The sequence below is a fragment of the Macrotis lagotis genome, chromosome 1 (genome assembly GCF_037893015.1).
Source record: "Macrotis lagotis isolate mMagLag1 chromosome 1, bilby.v1.9.chrom.fasta, whole genome shotgun sequence".
Taxonomy (NCBI): Eukaryota; Metazoa; Chordata; class Mammalia; order Peramelemorphia; family Peramelidae; genus Macrotis; species Macrotis lagotis.
The window spans coordinates 842,845,515-842,864,221 of record NC_133658.1 but is presented as its reverse complement, the minus strand read 5'-3'; the positions used below and the strand labels follow the sequence as shown (position 1 = coordinate 842,864,221).

Sequence of the window (18,707 nt, the reverse complement as noted above, 5' to 3'; positions counted from 1 at the left end):
ATAACATGATAGTGTTAGAATTAAAAGTAACTTTAGTGGTTTCTAAGTTTGTTTTTAAGATTAAGAAAAAAAACTTTTTCCCAAAGATGTTAAAAAATTTCCAATTTATTATCAAAAGTCAGAAAAGTCAGATGAGTAGGCACGATTTCTTCATGGGGGGCTTAAGATTGAAGTTATTAATAAATACATACTATGTTGAAACCTATGCCATTCTACAATAATACCTTTTCCCCCCAACCCCACACTCACAGAGCATCTATCTCCTTCAAATACTAACTTGTTTGCCAGTTACAACTTCATTAGGGAAGGGACTAATTTTAGTGATCTAAAAATTTCCAAATATTTTAAGGTATTGCACAAGTATTATAATGATGAGATTATCTAGAGAACATCTTACTTCATCCAGTCCAGGAAAGGTCAAAAATGGGGTTAAGAAAGAATGTTAAATCAATATAGGCTATAGCAAGGCTTATGGAGTACAAAATGAATATTTGCCTTTGGTTAGGAACAATTAAAAAGTCTCCGGATTACATATCTTTTTATATGTCACCACCCATCCAAAAAAAAAAAAAAACAGAAAAGAAAAAACAAGGCAATAGGAACCACCTTTTCTAATTACCTGCCCCCCAAATTTACAATGTACTCTAATATGGGTGTTCAGAATAAGCAAAAAGCTTAACAGAGAGAGACCCTATATGAACTGACCAATTCCCTCTGATGAGTGATCTGAATGATTTCTGGCCTTTTTGGAAATCTTTCTCAGGACATAGTAGTAAGAGTTGAAAAGAAAGGAAGAAGGACTAACTGAGCTCTATCTTCTAATCTTGAATGATGATAAGCCCTCAGTTTTGTAAGCCATCTTCATAGCCCAGATTTAGAATGGCAGGGTCCAATGTGAGTATAAAGTTAAATAAATAACTATTTATATTTTCTCAAATCTTGTGGATAATGGGATTAAATTGGGATAAATTAACCAATTTTGGAAAATAAAATCCTGATCAGTTAAACTGACTTCAAATTTCCATACTGGGCAGGATTCTGCAAAGTGTTATTTGAAGGGAGAAACTGCACATAAAGGGGGAGGACAGAAAGAGAACAGTATTCTATTGGTTATCTTTTGAAAACCAAAGTGGTAGTTGGTAAGATATTTATAGGCATTTCCACCGAGGATGTCTTCATTCAAGGCTTAAAAGGTTAGTATCCTTTACTAGTTTGGAGAGAAGAGAAACATACTGGGAAGGGGAAAATGGAAAGTAGCACTAGTATAAAGATTTTCTAAGTTAATTTGTAAGCTGTCTAAGGGACCTTCCAATCAAATGGGAATGCAAAACAGTTTTATGGATCAAAAACAAAAAGAAATACCGTGAACAAGGAAAACAGATTAAGAGAGTGTGAGAATACACAAATTAAATCATACTTTTGTAGGAAATATCTCATACAAATTCTTATATATGATTATCTGCTTTCCACTTTGCTCTTGTTTGGTGATGCAGAATTCATCATTGCCTGACATAATTCACTGCACTTTGAGAAATACTTATTTTAGATTCTTTATATTATAGGGAATTAAAAAATGTCTCTTGGCAGCTGGAGTTTTAGGGCCTTCCTTGAATAGATTCATATCTAAAAGATACATAGATTGTCCCTGATCATATGGTTATTTCACCTATGAAATACAGATTGTTTATTGGATGGAACATTGGAAGGAAGATATTGTATTATATGTGTAAGTAAATCAGGTTGAAACTAATAGTCATGAAATATTTTTTTATTCTACAGATTACAGAAAAAAGTGGTATTTTTAAGAACAAATTGTTGGCAAGACACTCCCTTCCAATAACATTCAGTTTCACCCCACATTCTTCCTTTTACTGGAAATTCCAAGATTAGAAGTGATGCACATCTGGATTGGTTTTCCTTTCTGCTCTGTGTATCTGATTGCTCTCTTTGGCAATCTCACTATCCTTTTTGTGATTCGTACTCAATGCAGCCTCGACCAACTAATGTTCTATTTTCTGGCCATGTTGTCAACAGTTGATTTGGGACTATCCATTTCCACCATCCCCCAAATGTTGGGAATCTTCTGGATTAACCAGAAAGAGATTAGCTTTGGGAGTTGTGTTACCCAGATGTTCTTCATTCATATCTTCACTGCTATGGAGACTTTTGTGCTAGTGACCATGGCTTTTGATCGATATGTTGACATCTGCTACCCTCTTCAGTATACTATGATACTAACCAACAGAGTCATTGCTATCATTCTAGTAATTTTGATCCTAATTAATTTCCTTCTGATATTTCCAATGGTGTTTCTCATTCTAAGGCTGCCCTTCTGTGGGCACCATATCATCCCCCACACTTACTGTGAGCATATGGGTATTGCCCGGTTGTCTTGTGCTAATATCAAAATTAACATTGTATTTGGGATTAGTTATTATAGCTATGATATTTGGCAATGTGATCTTGATTGCTGTCTCTTATATGAAGATTCTTTATGCTGTCTTTCACCTCCCATCCAGGGATGCTCAGCTCAGAGCTCTCAATACATGTGGTTCCCACATCTTTGTGATATTATCCTTCTTGGGTCCTGCCCTCTTCTCTGTTCTCACTCACAGATTTGGACATAATATCCCTGGACACATTCACATCCTTTTGGCCAATCTTTATGTGGTTGTATCTCCTGCACTTAATCCTATGCTTTATGGAATCAGAACAAAACAAATTTATGAACTGGTGCTGAGACTATTTAAGAAAACCACGTTTTCATCTATGTGAAAAGAATAAATTAATTTATATTTTTCCTACCCTTTATTTGAAATGAACAAATGCTGTTATTCAGAATTTTATTAAATAGAAGGTGTAGTTAACATATATTAGAGTGATAGACAATCTAGACAAGCCATTCTAATACTATGGTTGGGCAGTGGTAAATCTGGGAATAATGAATTGATTCAGCACTAAGGAAAATGACTATCATTCCAAGATAAACTTACTAAGTTTATCATCTTATTCCATGACTTTATCATTCCTCTAATCTATATTCAGGAATCTTTCATACCTATCTTCCAGAGCAGAAATGACTGGCATACACTATGATGATTCTTCCATTGACTATAAGAAAGTTTGGCATAGTATAGTTGTTTTTTATGATTTATTTGTACATAGAACTCATCTATCTTATACTTCTTATATATAGTGTGTGTTGTTTGAATGTGGATATCAAACAATGGTTTTTAGTTACAGGGGATATTACTAATAATATAATACTCAAAGGACATGGCTAGCATTATGGATATTACTTGCCAGTGCCAAATCTCCTGTTACACCACCATTATCAGATCATTTAAATAGTCATAGAATTCAGGCCTAGAATTAATCTTGGAAATAATTTTGCCTCATGGCCTTGTTTTACAAATAAAAAAATTGAACCTGTTCTCCAAAGTCACAGCAATAGCAAGTAGCATAGCCTAATTGGAATCTAGTGCTTTTTTTTCATTCATGATATTTCCACCTTTCTTGGACCAGTTTTCTGATTAATATAATGCATGGTTGGATGAAGTGTTCCATTATGTGCCCCCTGTTCTAAATAAATTATGCAAATCATATATATTAATTCAACATCTCCTAACATACACTTAAAAATATAAAAGGAAATTAGACATAAACATAGGTAAGACATCATTATTTTCTGAAACTTTTTATGTCATTGAAATCCTCTAACTCTATGAGTTAATTTACTAAGTAAAAAAAAATCCTTCTAAAACTTCAAATTAAATGTTCATATTTTAGACTGGAAAAGGAGGAGTTGCCAAGATTCAGCTCACATATTCAAATTAAAATACTACAATATATTTCAAAGAATCACATAAGTACTAGGGATTGACAAAACAGTTCAGTATTTGACCAGTCCAAACCTAACACATAAGCTATTTCTACAATACCATCCTTAACAAGTGTCTATAAAGTTTTGTTGGGGATATTATGGAATGATATAGGCTAAAAGACTATTGTGATCCCTTATAATTTAAAATATTCTCTAGTTCTTTTAAATATAATATCTTATATTACATGGCACTCTCTATATTGAATATATGGTCTGAAGTATGAAAATCCTTATTCTTCATCTTAATAAAAGTATGTCATTTGCAGGTTTAAAAGATATAAGCAAACTAGCAGTGGAATAACAAAAAGTAAGAGGGTTGGAAAGAGTGCCATAATTCAATTTCACAAACATTTATTAAAAATCTACCACATGCTCTGTTCTAGATATAATGACTGCAAAGAAAAAATAAAAATATTCCTCAAATCATAGAGTATGACTTTTATTGATGAATACAGACTCCAAAGAAGTAAGTCAATAAGTAAAAATGAGTATGTCTAAAGAAGTGTCATGTGAATTTATCAGCACAATCAGGATAATATAAACTGTCACCTACATTAAGTGCTTAATGAAGTTATAGATTTGGATAAGTTGAATTGAAGAAGAAATAATTTTACAGGTTCATGAATCAGATAGTATATACAGAAGAGATAGAATAGGAAGCTCCTTCAAATCCTCACATTTGCAGTTTTTAAAATATGGATTCCACAAACATAATAGCTGAGATATTTTCTTCTTGTTTCATTAATAACTATTTGATATTTTTCTTGTCAGGTAAATACTTCATTTCCAAGTGATAGCTCTCTTCCCAGAAACCTGCTTCAAATTGATCAGGTCTATAGTTTTCAGTTTTCTTTAATAGTAAATTGAAGCAGGAGAGTAACCTGTCAAAAATAAGAAAATGTGAGGTCTCATCAAAGTAAAACATACAAATTTATATATGATGCTTTGTAGGGAGAGAAAGAAAAAGCAACAAACAAAACTCCTCCCAAAGTTTGTAGGGTTTAATACATTGAAAAGCAAAGTAGAAGTAATAGAAAAGAAGGAAAAGACATGGTTTTTCCAAGAAGATCAGAAATGGATTCTTTTGCTGCTCCAATGGAAAACATACACTAGGTGGATATTATATTCAATTTATGTTGATTCCTTTAAAAATATTACTACCTCTTGCTATGAAGAAGAGATAGAAGGGGTGCCTTAAGTAAATCACATAGGTTGTGTTTTTGATCATACTTATTCTCAAACCTTTATTCCTCATCTTTCCCTGACCAGAATGTGATTACTATAAAACCAATTTCATTTATCCAGTTCCTCTCTATCTTTAAATTCTAATTTGATAAATCTTCTTCCAATAACACATACTTGACTACATGAATCTCAAATTAATATGCATCCTGCTGAATTCAAAGCAATTTAAGGTCTGGAAGATCAAATGGAAAGGGATTTTAATTGAAAAGTAGTTGAGTGGAATAATGCTGTCCACATACAGTTCTTAAACAAGACAAAAAGAAACTGATACAACATATAGGAATGTTAATAATGGTTGTAGGAAGTAAATATGATCTCTGGCAATTAATACATTGTCTGACAGATAGAGGTTTCTCAATAAATATTAGTTAATTGATGATTGAAATCATAAAGATTTGATGTGTCAAAACATATCATTAGACTGTAGAAATAAAAATTATACCTCATTTCAAATTGACTGAAAGGGGTATTGAAAATGTTATTGAAAATGAAGAAGATATTAATGCATCTGTGTGTTAATTTCATTAAATCAAAACAGTTCAGAGACAAGCATTGTGCTGAGGAATAGAGGAGAAATGAAGTTTATATATATGTGTGTGTGTGTGTGTGTGTGTGTGTGTGTGAGAGAGAGAGGAGAGAGAGAGAGAGAGAGAGAGAGAGAGAGAGTGAGAGAATATGTTACCATCTTCCAGGTTAACTAAAGAAGCTGTTGAATGAAAATTTCCTGAAATAAACTGGAAAGTTTAGACATATGCATAGTATATTTATTATGGGGGGACTTAAATTATCCAGACATTGTGACCATGGAAATAAGAGCAGCCAACACATTTTTGTTTTCTGTTGATGATAATTTAATCTTTCAGAAGGTGGAGGAAGTAATGAAAGACTGTTATTCTGGACCTAATTCTTACCAACACAGAGGAGCTGGTTGAAGAAATAGAAATGAAAAAAAACAACAGCAGAAGCACACCTTTGTAAAATACTAATCTTATCCTCTAGTTTCAATGGAAGGAAAAGCTAATTTTGCAGTTGTTGTTCAGTTGTTTCTGTCATGAGAGACTGTTCATGACATTATTTGAAGTTTTCTTGGCAAAGATACTGGACTGGTTTGACACTTCCTTCTCAAGGTCACTTTACAGATAAGGAAACTGAGGCAAATGGATTGAGTGATGACCAGTGTCACAAGTATCTGAAACCAAATTTGAACTCATGAAGATGAGTCTTCCTTACTCCAGGACTGGTGTTCTATATCTAATTATGGTACCTAGATGTCATATGTCAGGTATAGTGAGAAACAAAAATATTCATTTTATAAAATTAAATTATTAGTTAAGCTCAAATATAGAAGAGACTTTGATGATGATTTCTTATCCATAAGTTCATAGGACACCCTTCTGCAATATGGAGTCTTAGCATGAAGAGGTTCAGTGATAAGGTCAGCGTGAAAGGGAACACAGTGTCTAATGAATATTGCATCATGTGAAAATGTTTGAAAGGGCCCTTAATTCATGAGGAGTGGTAAAAGATGAATTCCTTTGGGAAGAAGAAAAAATAAGACTGAAATTACTCAAGAAATGTATCAAAGAAATCAGTACAGATGACAACATGAATAATAAATGGAATTTAGAATAGTCAAATGTAAAGTCTTGTGAAATTGTAATAAGTTCTTTGCAACCCTCAGCTTGTGATAAAGGAAATTCTTCAAATTTATCTCTGATCTTATTGGTATAGATTATTCCATTATTATGTAGATAACTGCTCATCTATATTTTTGCATCCTGTGATTCTTATCTTCTTTACTTTTTTTCAAGACATATTCTATCGGGCGGCTAGCTGGTACAGTGGATAAATCACTGGCCCTGGAGTCAGGAGTACCTGGGTTCAAATCTGGGCTGTGTGGACTTGGGCAAGCCACTTAACTCCATTTGCCTTGCAAAAAAAACCCTAAAAAAAAGGATTCTATCCAACATGCTAGAGTCCTTCCCTTTGTTCTCTTAAAATCATAGAGATACAAGTTTAGCAGTAAAGCAATTAATCTGTTTATCTGGGTTTGAGGACAAAATTTCAGAAGCATAAGGTGTGAGCAGTCCCAGTCTCTGCTCTCATTAATGCCTACTTTGTATATGACTATGTTCCATTTAGTTTTATAACTTTTTGATATTATAGTAATAATAGCTAGTATTTATATAGCACCTACTCTATGAGAGGCACTGTGCTAAGCACTTTACAAATATTAACTCATATAATCCTCACAACAACCCTGTGAGGTAGGGACTATTATTATCTCTCATTTTCAATGAAGTAAACTCAGGAAAGGACAGGTGGATAGTATAGTGGGTAGAGCATCAAGTCAAAAGACAAGAAAATCTGAATTCAAATCTGGCATTAGACATTTACTAGCTGGGAAAGTCAATTCATCCCTTTAGCCTGAGTTTCTTCAACTGTTAAATGAGCTGAGGAGAAAGTAGCAAACCACTTCAGTATCTGTCTGAAATGATTAAATAAAACAAAAAAAAAAAGAAAAGAAAAGAGAACTTGTACAATTTGCACAAAGTCATACAGCTAACAAATATGAGATAGAATCTGATCTCAGGTTTTGATGACTAGATGCAATACTCTATTCACTGTGCCATTGAATTGCTTCAATACTATTATGTTGTTAAATTATTCTATAATATTATTTAGTTCTCACTTTATTGAAATACAACAACATAGTTTTCCATGACTTAGACGATTATCAATTTTCCTATTCTTATAAAAGTGCCTAAGTATATTTGGAAATATTTTCCATGTTCTGTCTATATTTAATTGTCTCTACTAGAATTCTAATTCATTAAGGAACTGTGACTGGTAATTTAATACTAGTTATGCTTTTGATTTCATATTTTGACTTTAGAATATTGAGATAGATCTACTACATTACTATAATATTTCTATTTTGTGTCAGGCTTTGTAGCATCCTCATTAATTGCCATTTATAATTTCACATAAATTAATAACTATTACATATCTCTATTTTCTTTTTTAACATAATGTATCAAAATATTTACATCTTTTTTTTAGATTCATTTGATATTCAATTTCTCAGATACTATTATGTGACACCTCTTTTATTTGAAATTAGTTTATCTAATTTGGACCGACTTTTTAATATTATTTGCTTTTGTCCACTTGTATGAAATATATTTAGGGGAACCAATGCTTTGATATATCATGTTTCATGTTACATTCCACATTTTTTAATTTTAAAAAAGAACAGTCATTTATTTATTTTAGATTCATTTCCCCCCTTGATAGTTCATGTTGAATAGAGTTGTATAACCTAATTTTCTATGCTATTTTAGCTATTCAACCTAGTAAGTCAAAATTTACATTTCACTTTTCAGTTTTTTTAACTTGAATCTTAGTTTTCCTTTTACATTGAACCATATTTTTATTATATTTTCAGAAGATGGGATGGGGGATTGGACTGTAAGCAATCCATTAAGTCTTTCATCTTTTTCAGGAAACAATGATTTCTCTCTCATCATATTAAATTTGGATCAATGTATACCATAGAAACAATGTAAAGACTGTCAAATTGCCTTCTGTTGGGAGGTGGGGGGAGGGAAGAAAGATTAGGGGAAAATTATAAAACTCAAAATAATAAAATCTTTTTTTAAAAAATGAAAAAGCCTGTGGTTAGGTGGCACAGTGGATAGAGCACCAGGCCTAGAGTCAGAAGTACCTGAGTTCTAATCCTAGCTGTGCGCCTTGGGCAAGCCACTTAACTTAACCCCATTGTCTTGCAAAAAAACCCCTTAAAAACAAAAAAAAATCAAAAAAAAATGAAAAGAATAGAAGTGTATTTCTATTAGGACAGAAGAGGGGAAGGTACTTTGTGACTATGAGGCAATGCTGTTTATCAGTCAATCAAGCAATAAATCAATCAACCTTTGTAGTTTGATTGATAGTATTTTAAACTTATGAAGCAATAAAGTAATCAATTAATCAACCTTTGATTAATGGTAATCTTACTGATAGTACTCTGATTGATAATACTTCTATCAGGTCAGATAAAAGGAGTATGTACAAGACAGAATTAAAGCAATAAATACATAAAAAGGAGAAAGTTAGGCAATAGTGGATTATTAACACCAGGTGAAGAGGCACAAAGACTTATTATAGTAGAGGGAAAGAAAGGAGGATGTTAACACTGAGTAAATTCCGTTTAATAGATTTGACCCAGAAAGGGAATGAGTTATATTCCCACTTGGGTTTAAAAATTCATCCTACTCCATAGGGAAGTGGGGGTGGGGAGGGAAAGAAAAGACAAGAAGGGACTGAATAAAAGGGGAAATAAAGTTAAAATTTAAAAGAAAACTTAAATGGGAAAGGGAGTAAAACATTGGTGCCAGGAATAAGAGAAAAGGAAAGAGAAAAGTATAACTAGAGAAAGATGGCATTGAGGGAAATGAAGAATTAGAAATCTTAATTGTAAATGTGAATGGGATTCATCTCATATAAAACAGAAGTTGATAGTAGAATGAATTAAAAATGAGAGTCCTGCAGTATGTCGTTTACAAGAAACATATTTGAAGCAGAGAAATACACATAGGGTAAAGATAGAAGACTGGAGCATAATATATTATGCTTCAATCAAAGGAAAAAAACAGGGATAGCAATCCTGATCTCAGACAAAGCAAAAGCAAAAATAGATCATAATAAAAGGGATAAGGAAGGAAACAACAATTTCTTAAAATGCATCAAAGGCAATAAAGGTATATCATTATTAACCATGCATGTACCTAGTGGTATAACATCCAAACTCTTAGAGGATAAGCTGAGTGAATTACACAGAGACATAGACAACAAAACTTTAATAGTGGGAGTCCTTAGCCTCCCTCTCTCAGAACTAGATAAATCTAACCACAAAGTGAACAAGAAGGAAGTTAAGAAGGTGAATAAAATCTTAGAAAACTTAGATATGATAGGTCTGTGGAGAAAACAATGGGAATAGAAAAGAATATACATTTTTCTCTACAATACATGGAACCTATTCTAAAAGTGACCGTGTGTTAGGTCATAAAAACCTTACAATCAAACATAGAAAGACATAAATAATAGATGCATACTTTTTAGATCAAGATGCATGGAAAATAGCATGTAATGAAGGACCATGGAAGGATAAACCAAAAATTAATTGGAAATTAAATAACTTAATTTTAAAGAATGAGTGGATCATACAACAAGTCATAAAAATAATCAATTGTTTCATCAAAAAAAGGATAAAAACAAGATATCATAGCAAAATTTATGGGATGCACCCAAAGTAGTTTTGGGGAGAAATTTTAAATCTCTAAATGCTCATAATAAAATAGAGGGGAACAAAGATCAATGAATTGGGTATGCAATTTTAAAAATCCTAGAAAAATGGGGCAGCTTGGTGGCTCACTGGATAGAGCCCTGGCCTTGGAGTCACAAGGACTTGAGTTCAAATCTGGCCTCAGATATTTAATAATGACGTAGCTCTGTGGCCTTCAGCAAGCCACTGAACCCCATTGCTTTACAAAAACCTTTAAAAAAAAAGCTAGAAAAGCACAAGTTAAAGATCCTCACTTGAATTCCAAATTAGAAATTCTGAAAGTCAAGGGAGAGATTAATAAAATTGAAGGCAAGAAAACCATTTATCTAATAAATAAAACTAAGAGTTTTATGAAAAAACTAACAAAATAGAGAAACTTTGGTTAATCTGATTTTTAAAAAGAAAGAAAACCAGATTACTAGTATTGAAAATGAAAAGAGTAAATTAACCACCAAAGAGAAGGAATTTTTAAGTGATAATTTGTAACTAATGTACCAAACTGTATGCCAAGAAATTTGATAATCTGAGTGAAATAGATGAGCATTTACAAAAATACAATTTACTCAAAGTAACAGAAGAGGAAATGAAATACGAACCCCATTTCAGAAAAAGAAATTGAAGAAACCACAAACAAATGCCCTAAAAATGTTACTAGATCCAGATGGATTTACAACTGAATTTTAACAAATATTTAAGGAACAATTAATTCTAATTCTTCATAAATTTTTTAAATAGGAGTTCTGCCAGATTTATGACACCAATATGATGCTGATACCTAAACAAGGAAGAACTGAAACAGAAAAAGAAAATTATAAACCAATTTCCCTAATGAACATTGATGCAAAAATCTTAAATAAAATTTTAGTAAAGAGATTACAGGAAATTATTACTAGAATAATACATTATGCTCAAGTAAGATTTATTCCAGGTAGGCAGAGATGATCCAAAATTAGGAAAAGACTCAACATAATTGAACATATCAATAACAAAACAAAGAGAAATTGTATGATGTCCTCAATAGATCCTGAAAAAGTCTTTGACAAAATAAATCCATTGCTATTAAAAAAAATTAGAAAGTGTAGGAATAAAGGAGTTTTCCTCAAAAATAATAAACAGTATCTGTCTAAAATCATAAATAAATATTATATATAATAGGAATGAACTAGAAGCAGTTCAATAAGATCTGAGGTAAAATAAGATATTCATAATCATCATTACTATTCAATATAGTATTAGAAATGTTAGCTTTAGCAATGAGAAGAAAAGAAATTGGAGGAATCAGAATTGACAAGGAGGAAGCAAAGCTTTCATTCTTTGCAAATGATATGATGGTACATTTTGACAACCCAAGCAAATCATCTAAAAAACTACTTGAAACAATTAACAAATTCAGCAAAGTAGCAAGAAATAAAATAAAATCACATAAATCTTCAGCATTCATATAATATAATATATATATATATATACATATGTAAACAAAGTCCAAGAGCAAGAGATAGAAAGAGAAATTTCATTTAACATAACTGCAAATAACACAAAATACTTGGGAATCTACCTCCCAAGACAAACCCAGAAACTGTATGAACATGATTATAGAACACTTCTCCCACCAAAAAAGTCAGATCTAAACAATTGGAAAAATGTAAATTATTCTTGATTAGATCAAGCTAATACAATAAAAATTGCAATTCTTATAATTAATTATTCAATGCCATAGCAACCAAACTACCAAATCACTATTTTGCTGAGCTAGAAAAAATAGCAACAAAATTCTTCTGGAGCAACAAAAGTTCAAGAATATCAAGCAAACTGATGAAAAAAAGGGGGAAAGAAGGTGGCCATATTCTACAGATCTAAAACTTTACTATAAAGTGGCAGTTACCAAAACTACCACTGGTTAAGAAATAGAGCAATGGATCAGTGAATTAGGAAAGGTTCAAAAGAAATACTGATAAAGGAGTACAGTGATCTACTGTTTTTTAAACCCAAAGACATAAGATAAGAACTCACTATTTGTCAAAAATTATTAGGGAAAACTTGAAGTTAGGTTGACAAAAACTAGATATAGACTAAATAAATAAATAGTATAATGGGTACAAATAAATATTAAATACTAAATAAAGTACTAAATGAAATAATGGGTATAAAATTTAGAAATAAAGTGCAAAACCATAGCCCAGTTAACAGACCAAGAAATACTCTTATCTGTCAGATCTATGGAAAGGGGAGCCAAGCAAGAACTAGAGTACATTATAAATTTCAAATAATGGATGATTTTGACTATATTAAATTAAAATGTTTTTTGCAATAGTAAAACAAATAATATCTAAATTAGAAGTAAAATAAAACTGGGAAGCAATCATCACAGTGAGGGGTTCTGATAAAGGTCTCATTTCCTGAATATATAGAGAATTGTATCAAAGGCTTCAAGGTTTCAACTCATTCCCCAATTGATATATGATCAAAGGATATGTACAGTTTTCAAAAGAAGAAATTAAGCTTTATATAATGATATAAAAATGCTCCAAATCATTATTGATTTCAGAAATGCAAATTAAAACTATGAGTTTCCATCTCACACTTAGCAGATTGACAAAGATGACAAAAAGGAAAACAATCAATAGTGGAGAGGTTGGAGGATTTGGACATTGAAGGATTGGGATATTAATGCAGTGCTGGTAGAATTGCGAACTGATCCATCCATTCTGGAGAACAATATGGAATTATGCCCAAAGAGCAATAAAACTGATCATACTCTTTGACCCAGCAATACCAGTACTAGTCTTATATCCAGAAGAAATCATTTTAAAAAATGAGAAAAGCCCCACATCTTCCAATATATTCATAGCAACACTTGTTGTAATGTCAGAGAATTAGAAATTCAGGGGATGTTCATAAATTGTGGAATGGTTGATCAAGTTATGGCATATGAATGGTAGGGAGTAGTAAAGTTCTATAAGAAACCATGAATGGTTGGACTCTAGAGAAGCAAGGAATGAATTACCAGGAACCGATGCTGAGTGAAGAGAGCAGAACCAGAAGAACAATGTACACATTAACAATAACATTGTGAATTGATCAACCTTGATGGATACAGTTCCTCTTATCAATTTAGACAGCTAGGACAACACTAGGAGACCAGCTATGGAAAATGCTGTCATTATGCAGAGAAACAAAAGCAAAACAAAACAAAACAAAATGCTACAGAATCTGAATGAACACTGCATTCACTTTTTAAATTTTTCTATTATGTATTTCTTTCCTGTTTTGTGGTTTTCTTTCTTTTCCCTTAATCCTAATTCTTCAGACCAAGAAATGACTAATCTGTAAACATGTTAAATGCAAATTTTATATAACAGTCACCAGACTGTTCACCACTGAGGGGATGGGAATAAGAAAGGAAGGTAGAAGGAAATTATGTAATGTAAAAATGTGCACATGCATGTGAATGAATGTTGAAAAACTTTCATAACATGGAACAGGAAAAATAAAATATGTTAAAAATGCATAAATAAATAAAGAGTCTGCATTAGCATTTTCTTGATTAATTTAACACATAAATAATCATTGTGAAAGCATGGTATGACCCACATGGAAGAAAGGGTAGGCAAAAGTCAAAAAAACAAGAACGGGGGAGTGGGAAATAAACGAGAAGGGCAGGTATATTATGACAAAGGTGAGTAATCAAAAACAAAACAAAACCAGTGAAAAAGAATAAAAAACAATAGAAAAGCTTGAATCCAAGGTAGTAAATCTCACTAAAGATACAAAATAAATTAGGAATGCAAATACAAAAAAGTGAAATATAATTTGAAAAGATTAATTAAAAAACCAATAACAATCAAAGAACACATAATCTTCATACAAGCATAGAATATTGATCTTGAAGGCTGGATGCATGGAGAAAACTTAGTGTAATTGCTCCAAAAGAATAAATCAAAACTATTCCACACTATAACACAAGAAAACTTCCCAGAACTTCTGAACATAGAACATAAAGTTCCAAATCAATTATTCAGGAGATGAAAAAATTATCTTAAAAAATAAAACAACAGTTCAAACTGTACAATTTTCTCTTTACTTAAGTCCCTTGATCGCTTATTAAAACTGATTGTGCTTTACTAATTGTGCCTGTTGTGTTCACAACAGATTCATGTTACACAATCTGTAACTGGGCCCATACAGCTTCTAACCAGGAATTTTTATATCTTTCTAATTAATTAGCTATCCTATTTGCCATAGTAACTGTTCCAAACCTTTTCCTTAAAATGTCCTAAGATTAACCACCCCAACCCTGTTAAGGAAATTGCCTCATATTTTACTAATAAATATTGAAGTCATTTGCTCACTTTTTTTCTTCCCTTTAACTCATATTGCCCAGTTATCTTCTGCTACTGTCTTCTCTGAAATCCTTATTCCCTCTATCACTTCATTCCATCTTGTCTCTAACAGAAGATTGCCCTATCTCACTTCAATCTCTGTTTACTGGCTACTTCTTTATTGGTTAAAATATGTCCAATTTGCTTCCAGACTCCAAAATCTCTCACTTTATCCATCAATCCATACATCCATCAATCACTATACTATATTTATGGCTCAATTCTTTCAGATGGTTGGTCAATGACCAATTCCTTCCCTCTTACTTTTCTCTTAAATCTCTACAATTGGACTTCTGACTTTATCATTCAACTGATACTACTCCATCTAAAGTTACCAATGATTTTGTCAATGCAACATTTAATTCTCTTCTCTCTAATTCTCATCATTCCTGAATTCCTTAAAACTTTTTGACACTATTGATTATCCTCTTATCCTTCAAACTCTCTTCTCTTTAGTTTTCAAAACATCAATGTCTTCTGATTCCCCACCTCCTGATCTGACCGCTTGTTTTCAATCTCTATCCAAATCATACCTGCTGGCCATTGGTATCCCAAAGCCTCTATCCTGAATCATGCTCACTTCTCTCTCTATTCTATTTCATTTAAGAATCTCATTATCTTACAAGGATTTCATTGTCACTTCTACACTAATAATTTTCAAATCTACTTATCCTACTCTAGTCTCATATCTCCAACTTCCTATTAGATACCTAGAAAGAGATAGATTGTAGATGTCTTAAACTAAACATAAAACATTATCTTTTCCCCTCAAATCCTTCTCCCTTCTTAACTTCCCTATAAACATCAAGGAAAACACCAAGCGTTTAATCATCTGTGTTTGCAACCCAGATGTCATTAATATCTCACTCTACTCAATTTTTCTACTACTAAAATGCCTTCCTTTATATTTTTTCATTATTGATACTTTTGATCTTTTGCTCTTCCAAATGGATTTTGTTTTTATTTATTTCTAAGTAAAATAAACTTATGATACGTTAGCTGAGATGGCTATACACACACACACACACACACATATATGTATTAGTTTAGGTAAAATTGTCATTTTTTATTATTTTGACTTCACCTACCCATCAATAACTAATATTTAATATTTAAATTTTATTTTATTTATATAAAAAGATTTTAAAATAATTTTTTCACAGAATTCCTGGGTTTGTTTTAGCATATTTGGGACCATGTATTTTATATTGTCTAAAAGTATTTTAAATGGGGTATCTCTTACTATCTTTTCCGCCAGGGTTCTGTGCTTTTATATAGGAATGATGATTTGTGTGGATTTACTGCTATTTTATTTTACTGAAATTATTATTTTAACTATTATAATTTAAGTTCTTTGAGGGCAATGACCAGCTTTCCTTTAACTATTTGCATCTCCAGAGCTTAGGATAGTATCTGGTTCATAATAGGTGTTTAATAGATGTTTAAACTGAATTAGTGTATGGTAAGGGTTGTGTGGAACACTGAGTATAAACAGCAGATCTGTCATCTCTTTCTTGACTCTGAAAGAAAAATATTTTTTGTGATTTAAGTCCAAGATTTAGCTTTCTGATCTCAAGTGGAAACTATACCAGCATTTAATCTGTCTGTCTCATTCAATTGATTCTGGATCCTTAGAAAACTTGTTTTTCATTATTTCCTAATGGGTCTCTTGTCCCCAGTATTTATCTAAGAGAGTTGATGGAACTATGTTATTTCACTTAATCTATATTGCCTTGTAGCTCAGTTATTACATGGTCTTCCTCTCCTTTGATCTCTCCATAATCTTACTTTCCCTCTGATTCCAGATATTATTGCATTCTTTCTTATTTGCTTTCTTAACATTTTTGTGAACCTATCTGGAAGTATCCTGAAATGCTATTTCCAACCCATCCATATGATATATTGACCCCCTCACAATAGGACCTTTATGACTGTGCATACCTTACTATCTAAGATCAACTTTGGTATGGTCCAGGACAATATGTCCAATATTCTATTTTCTTCCAATGTGATTATATAATTTGCTAGAGTAATAACATTTAAAATAATGTCTTTTCTTCCACGATTAATACATCACTATTCACCAATAAATGGAGGATTAATTTCACTGGAATTGGAAATAATAGACAAACTATGGTCTAGAGGCAGTGTAGAAGAAAATGTCTCTAGTTATCAATAAATCCCATTAACTTATAGGGAATATATGACCACAAAAGCATTCTCCTTTCCTTGTCATTATTTCTGTGTCCAGGGACTAAAAATATTGAAGTCAAGAACACTGAAGACACAGGGGATCCTCATTATGTAAATTTTTAGGCAGGAAAGAATGAAAGAAAGCATTTCAATATCAATATAAACCTTTCCCAGTTGTGCAGAAAAATCAAAGAGAAGTCAGAGATGTGAGAGCCATAGAATCCTTTCCCTGGGAGAGTATTACTCATTCTCAAAGCAGCTGGTAAGTCTATTTCTTACTAGTTTAGAGATTTAAGAAGATTCAGGTTACCAAAGGTACTAACTTTAAAGAAAGAAAAAATAAAGACAAGTATCTGAATCATAGGAACTAAACTATTATTCCATAAGAAGGATAAGCTAGGGTCTACACAGATTGAGAGAAGATGATGCCTATTATTATCTGACTTATTAATGAGATAATCTTTGTAGAAATGTGGAGGTCTAGGTCATAAATAAGGAATCAGACAAAGAAAGGCTAGAGGAAGAAACCAAAGGCGGGGGGGGGGGGCTTGGAAGTGTAGTGAATCATGGGTAAATTCTTTACAGTTGAGTTAGTGAGTGACTGTATCTGGAGATAAGAATGTGATCTCTGTGGGGCAGAGATTCAGCAGATGGGTGGACTAAGGGAATGAGTTAGAAAAAGAAATATAACTGAGAATAGGAACACAATGGTTCTACAATAAAACTTTCCCAACCCTGCACTTAAAGAGCAGAGATCTCCTTCAAATCCTATCTTGTTCACCAGTACCAAAATCATTAGCACAGGGGCTAAATCGAGGAAACTAAAAATTTCCTAATATTCCAAATTTCTTGGATGGCCTAAAGAAATGAGACTATCCAGACAATATCTTACTTCTGCCATTTCAGAAAAGGGCCTCTGAATGAAGATAAGAGGGAAAATTAAATTAGTGGTCAGTCACAGGAAGGCTTATGGAAGAGAAAATGAATGCTCCTTTTAGTTAGGAACAATTAAAAAGGTTCCAGGTTTACACTTCTTATGAAAGAATTAAATTAAAAGAGCAATGGGAGTCACCTTTTCTTACCACTGAGAAAAAAATTTCACGTATTACTTTTCTAATATGGAAGATCATAGGAAGCAAGGAGCTCATCAGAGAGAGACCCTTTGTGAACTGACCAGTTCCTTCTGTAATGAATGATATGAAAAATTTCAGGTTGCCTTTGTGGAAAACTCATTTGCCTCAGGAGATTAGGTGACAAAAAAGGAGGGAGTGATTAGACTCTGGCTTCTAATCAAGCCTTCTGCATAGCCCAGATTTAGAATGGTAGGGTCCATATGACTTAAATAAATATTTGCGTTTGCTCTCTTTTCTCTTCTAAATGATTCAAACTTGCTAGAGAATGGGATCAAAAATCCATTTTGCCCCAATTGAGAAAAATGAAATCCTGATCAACTAAACCAGTTTTAAATTTCCACAGTTAGGTTGGATGCGGCAAAGTGTAATTTAAAGTGAGAAAATAAAAGAAAATTTAATTTTTAAAAAATTTTAAAAAAGGGGAGAAAATGCAGATGAAGTGTAGAGAATTCTTCTGCTTTATGATCTGAAAAATTCTTAGACTATGATAAAGTAAGACATTTACAGACATTAACCCCAAGGATGTCTTT

The 18,707-nt window shown here is 32.2% G+C and overlaps 1 pseudogene; it reads left to right on the top strand.

Moving 5' to 3' along the window:
• Positions 1–2,775, top strand: part of LOC141507933 (olfactory receptor 52E8-like) — a 5,134-nt pseudogene extending 2,359 nt beyond the window's left edge.
• The last annotated feature ends 15,932 nt before the right edge of the window (positions 2,776–18,707 follow it).